Here is a 6,385-nt window from a genome sequence, read left to right on the forward strand (position 1 = left end):
TGAACCGCTTTTTAATAGACACTGAATAGTCTGAAGTTAAGCATCTTAATATTAATAGAAGAATGGGATTCTAAATGCCTATGTATGTATTACGGGAAAAAATAAGATGACTGGTTTTGTTGGCTATTACTTAGTGGATACCATTTTGGCAGCTGCAAACCTCCAAAACTTCTACAGCTCTCTAATGTGGAAAACCTACATTGTCTTACTCTGCAGCTAGGAGTGGTTTTGAGGGAGATCGGAGAATGTATCGGGTATACCGAGACAGCCAGCTAAAATAAACGTCACTAGCATGAATCAACCTAAAGTAGAACTTGCCTAGCTGAAGAAAAATGCTCCCCTTGTTTACCATCGGCAGTGCTGCAGGCCAGTAAAGCGGCGTTAAACAGAATTGGTCAAGGCACTCATTCAATACCTATTTACTGAGTGAGCACCTGCCCATGGGCTCTGCCGAAATAACTGTCCCCTAGGAAAATGCTTCTGCTGTTTGTAAGCTTGTTCACCACCTGCATTTGTTATAACATACAGGCATCCTTCTCCCTGAATATTAATTTAAACTTTAAAAATCAGTTGCTTATAACGGAAGGAGGTAACACGGTGGGGAGAGCCCAGGTTTGGAGTCGCGCGGAGCCGGACAATGTCTGCTGCGCCCGCTGCCAGGGGCTGTGCGCTTCATCCCTCTGCGCACGCCCCCTCGCGGGCTGAAGATCTCACTGACCTCCGCGAACATACGGCCAGTGGAAAATGAGAGACACCCCACACATACAAAATAACTAGCAAATGAAGTTCCCTTTGAATTGTTTTAGAATTTGTTATTAAACAGTTTCTTTTCTCCCCCATGTAAAAAAATAATACTTTGTTTTTGTAATGCCTCTAGCCATAGAACATATGAGCATTTTTCTTCTGCCCCTGGAAGCAGTTGGTAACCAGGCCTAACCACTCTGTTCTGGACCAAAGAGTGAGGAAATGGTCACACTAAGGGTGCAGAGTCTGGATTGTATCGGGTCATTTACACTGATGTGTTTATTAAATATTTTCCTTTATCTCATCTCTAATAGCTTGAGATGTTACCGGCTCAGTTAAATTTTGATCTCCATTAAAAACATGGAGAGGTTGTTCGAAAATGTATTATTTGCCGGATGGAATGAGAACACTGCCTACAAACAGACTTAATCACACAACTGTTGTTTCTCTTTGTAGTCGCAGTGAGAATAGATTAGTCATTCTCTTCTCTGTTCGTAACTTAATTATCTCAGAATTTGAACTCAGTAGAATCACTAAATTATGTTCTACACTGTAGTAATATTTTCTCCCCCCAGGAAGAAGATGCAAGACAACCAAAGTAAAACGGAGCCCCACAAATTGGCCTGTTGTTCTTACAGGTCCTATCAACGTTACTCAGCTGGAGAAAGGCAACCCACGGTTTCAAAATCTAGCTCGCCCTCCATGCCCGGCTCTAGCCACCATGCAGCGTACAAAGCAAGGCCTGTGCAGTGCTTGCTGGGGGCTTAAAAAGCCCAGGGGTGCCTGCTGAACCACTTCCTCTGTTCCCTGCATGCCAGCATCTGGCACAGGCTGTGTCTGCTCCGATTCCTAGGATCCAACTAGCTGGGATTCTTCTTTCCTCAGTGTCTGGTCTCAGAACTCCAATCCATCCAGGCGCCCCTTACACCAACTGGCCCATTTTCAGAAGACCTAAATAGACATTTCTCTAAAGAAGACATACAGATGGCCAAGAGGCATATGAAAAGATGCTCAACATCACTAATTATTAGAGAAATGCAAATCAAGACTACAGTGAGGTATCACCTCACACCAGTCAGAATGGTCATCATCAAAAAATCTACAACTAACATTGTAGAGACGTGGATGGACCTAGCTGTGTCATACAGAGTGAAGTAAGTCAGAAAGAGAAAAACAATATCGTACATTAATGCATATATGTGGAACCTAGAAAAATGGTACAGATGAACCGGCTTGCAAGGCAGAAATAGAGACACAGATGTAGAGAACAAACGTATGGACGCCAAGGGGGGAAAGCGATGGGGGCGGGTGGTGGTGGTGGGATGAACTGGGAGATTGGGATTGACATGTATACACTGATGTGTAGATAACTAATAAGAACCTGCTGTATAAAACAATTAAATTTAAAAAAAAAACTACAAAGAACAAATGCTGGAGAAAAGGGAACCCTCCTGCACTGTTTGGTGGGAATGTAAATTGGTACAGCCACTAGGGAGAACAGTATGGAGGTTCCTTAAAAAACTAAAACTAAAAACAAAACAAAACAAAAAACAAAAAAAACCTAAAAATAGAACTACCATATGACCCAGCCATCCCACTCCTGGGCATATATCCAGACAGAAGTATAATTCAAAAAGATATACACACCCCTGCTATGTTCACAGCTGCGCTATTCACAATAGTCAAGACATGGAAGCAACCTAAATGTCCATCAACAGATGAATGGATAAAAAGAAGATGTGGTACATACATACAATGGGATATTACTCAGCCATAAAGAAGAATGAAATAATGCCATTCGCAGCAACATGGATGGACCTGGAGATTATCATACTAAGTGAAGTAAGTCAGACAGAGAAAGACAAATACCATATGATATCACACGTGAAATCTAAAACATGACACAAATGAACCTGCCTATGAAACAGAAACAGAATCACGGACATAGAGAACAGACTGGTAAATTGTTCACCACCTGCATTTGTCATAACGTACAGGCATCCTTCTCCCTGAATATTAATTTAAACTTTAAAAATCAGTTCACGGACATAGAGAACAGAGAACTGCCAAGGGGAAGGGGGTTGGGGGAGGGATGGAGTGGGAGGTTGGGATTAGCAGATGTGAGCTATTATGTATCGAATGCATAAATAACAAGGTCCTACTGTATAGCCCAGAGAACTATATTCAGTAACCTATGATAAACCATCATGGAAAAGAATGTGAAAAAGGAATGCATAAATATGTATAACTGAATCATCTGCTGTACAGCAGAAATAACCACAACACTGTAAATCAAATATACCTTAATTTTAAAAAAATTGATAGAAAGGAAAAAAAAACAACTGGCCCATTTTCACGCGCTTTCAACCTGAATGCAACACTCAATATTGTGGCCACCACAATTTTTATTCTGAAATGTTAGGAGCACCATGTCTATTCTCCCCTCCAGTCCTTTCCCCTGGAGCAGCAGGGATGGGGAATTTCAAGCGGTGATGAGAGGCCCTGGAGCACAGAGTCGCGAGAAGGCTGTGACGCACAGGGATGGGGCGGGGACTGCAAACAGCAAGAAGCGTGATAGAGATGTGTTGTCCCCAGACCCCCTGGCACTGCAGACTAGCGTGACTTTAACAAAAAGACGCTAGCACGAGTCAGCCCCTAACACGTGCGAGCCTTAACTGGCAAGGGAGGACAACAGAGGAAATCAAGACTTGAGCATTTGTGACCTCACACAGGCCTCTGACCTAAGAGCATCGAGCCAGCTACCGGCAGAATCCCCCAAGAAACCCAGTGCTGAAAGGGCAGCGCACTCTGTGAACATCCCCACGCACACTCCACTCGGCCGGGTGCCTTCGCTTAAGCTCTGCCAGCTGTGCAGGGTTGTGGGGGAGGGGAAGGCAGCTCGGTACCGCTTCCCTCCTTCACGCATCACCTGATGCCAGTTAAGCAGGTGTCACCTGCGGGCCTCAGCGCGGACAGCCCCTCCTCTGGACTCAGAGGGCCGATCACGGCCCGGGCCCAACCAGGGCGCTCCCGCTCTGCCCGCCTGGCCCCACCACGAATCCATGGTGGGGGGCTGCCCTGCAGCTATAACACTGAGGTGTTAGAGCTCTGGAAATCCCCCTCCCCAGGGGTAGGCGGCAAAACCTCCACGCGGCTCCAGAGTGAGGCTTTCAGGGTTCGGTCCGTCAGACGCTTCAACCAGAAAACTTCGCGGAAACGCGCCTTCCTCCCCAGGCCTGTTTGGGTAGTTTCTCAGTTTCCTGTTTTCTAAACCCAGGATTTCCAGATGTGGTAAAGTGACCGTTTACGGAGAGTTCTTAGTCTAAGTTTTCCCTTATAACATGTGCTCAGCCGCCTGAGGACAGGCTACATGTTTCTGGCGGACTCGAGGCCTGCAGGCCAGCAGCGGCCGCAGCCCTTGCGCCTGAAAGCCTGTCTCCTGGCTCTGCCTTGACAAACACTAGGAGAGCACGAAGTTCGCCGCTGCTTCTGTTCCTACACCACCCCCTTCCCTGACTCCTGCATGTGTTCCGCGAGTCTTGGGGCCCTCTCTCCTACGCACTTGCTTTCCTTCTGGGGTCCTGAATCTTCCACAGTCTACTGCCCACACACAAAACGGAACTCACCTGGGTGACGGCCGCCTCGCCCGCTCGCTGGTTCCTGCGTGCTTCTCCCTCCGGATCAGCCCTGACAGCGGCCCTCCCAAGGCTTGGGAGGCCCTTGTGGAGCAGCTGCGGGGTGGAGTATGGAGCGCCTGCACTTATCTTTTCACCCAGTTGTCCCCGCAGCTTCACCTCTAAGACTCCCTTTCACTCAGCTCCCTCCCGCAAGTGTAAAAGGCTCTTAAGCCCGCAGGTTCTGGGGAACCGTGGCTTCCTTCCAATGGGCACAGAGGAGGGAGGCAGTCACGATCAGCCTATTGAGCCAGGCAATGAGCTCAACACCGGACGTCCATCATCTCATTTGGTCCTCAGAAACCCTGTGGGGTAGGCTCCATCACTGTGCCCATTCTGCTAGATTTCTCCAGAAGACAAGTAACTGCCCGCCCCGCCACCCCCCGCCCCCAGGTTAGGCTACATAGGTAAAGAGAGTGCAGCTGAGCACTAGAACCCAAGTCTGTTTAATTCCAAAGTCCATGGTATTAATCACTTATACCGATTAATTCTGGAACAGCTACATTTGGTCATTTTAAATAAAACACTGAATAGAATTAGTATCAATGATGGGATTTTTCTGTCTTTCAGGAATTAAAATTTGTTCTGCCATAGAAATAAAAACTGTGATTATGAAATCGAGTGATCTTAAAAATAGAATTTACACAATCAAATTGGGTTGAAAACGCAGCAATGCTTCCATTGTTCAAAGCATTTTTTGATTACTGTTTATGTACCATCAATGCCTGTTTACAGGAAAATTAGTTCCACAAAATTACAGCCACACCTTGCATTTCTGCTAAGACTTAATCAATTAGTTACTTAGGTTGAAATGTTAAAGGGATTAAAATCAAGACAAAAGCTTGTTTCAAATGTGTGACAACTATAACTTGAAAACTGAGAGAAAGTGTAATTTGTGCATGTTGTATAAGCGGTGACTAACATTAGTTTTACCTCCTCCAACAATTAATGGCTGGGTCTCAAATGAGCTTTTAAAAGCTGACATGTTAAAGAGTCAGAAAACTTACCATAGAACAGAACCCAGTGGGGAATCATTTTGTACCGCCAGATTTTATACCGTAGTTTCAAGATCTGTTCCTGCCTTACCCCCATGCTGCGTCAGTTAACAGTCCCCAAACTGGAAACAGACCTTACAACTGATGCCAAGAGAAGTTAGCCAGGACTTCCCTGGTGGCACGGTGGTTAAGAATCCGCCTGCTAATGCAGGGGACACAGGTTCGAGCCCTGGTCCAGTTAGATCCCACATGCTGCGGAGCAACTAAGCCTGTGAGCCACAACTACTGAAGCCCACACGCCTAGAGCCCGTGCTCCGCAACAAGAGAAGCCACCACAATGAGAAGTCCGCGCGCCGCAACGAAGAGTAGCCCCCGCTCGCCGCAACTAGAGGAAGCCCGCGCACAGCAACGAAGACCCAACGCAGCCATAAATTAATTTTTTTAAAAAAAGAGAATTAGCCGACCATTGCCCCCTGAGAAACTACTAACAGTGAAGCTTATGGACATTAAAGGGCCACAATTTTTACTTTACAAAGACATCTTCAGAAGCGCTAAAACTATCCTTCAGAGAACGCCGTCTGGCTGAACATAATTGAAGTCCAGGTGATGGCTATGCTCAGAGGCTCACTTAAGTCTTTTTCGACAGAGCTATTTCACCCATCGTACAGCTTTCTTTTTAATCTCAAATTTTCATTTCTATCATAGGAATAAACCTATCACTAAGAAGGGAGTACAGGCGAGAAGGGGGGAGAGCGCCCGCTTGATCTAAACAATCTAATTACGTTCAAGACGTGGCCAAACGCCGCTGGGCCACTGACTGGAGAGCTCAGGGAAGAGAGGGGAGCGGCATCGGCATCGCGGAAGCCGGGCCCACGGCCCCGCCTGGACTTGCCCTCCCTCCTGAACACGTGCAGCCAAACACCGTGGAGGCCAACCCAAGCCCCCACGGTTCCTGCTGGGGGTCAGAGTGCA

The sequence above is a fragment of the Lipotes vexillifer genome, unplaced genomic scaffold (genome assembly GCF_000442215.2).
Source record: "Lipotes vexillifer unplaced genomic scaffold, Lipotes_vexillifer_v1.1 scaffold22, whole genome shotgun sequence".
Lineage (NCBI taxonomy): Eukaryota > Metazoa > Chordata > Mammalia > Artiodactyla > Lipotidae > Lipotes > Lipotes vexillifer.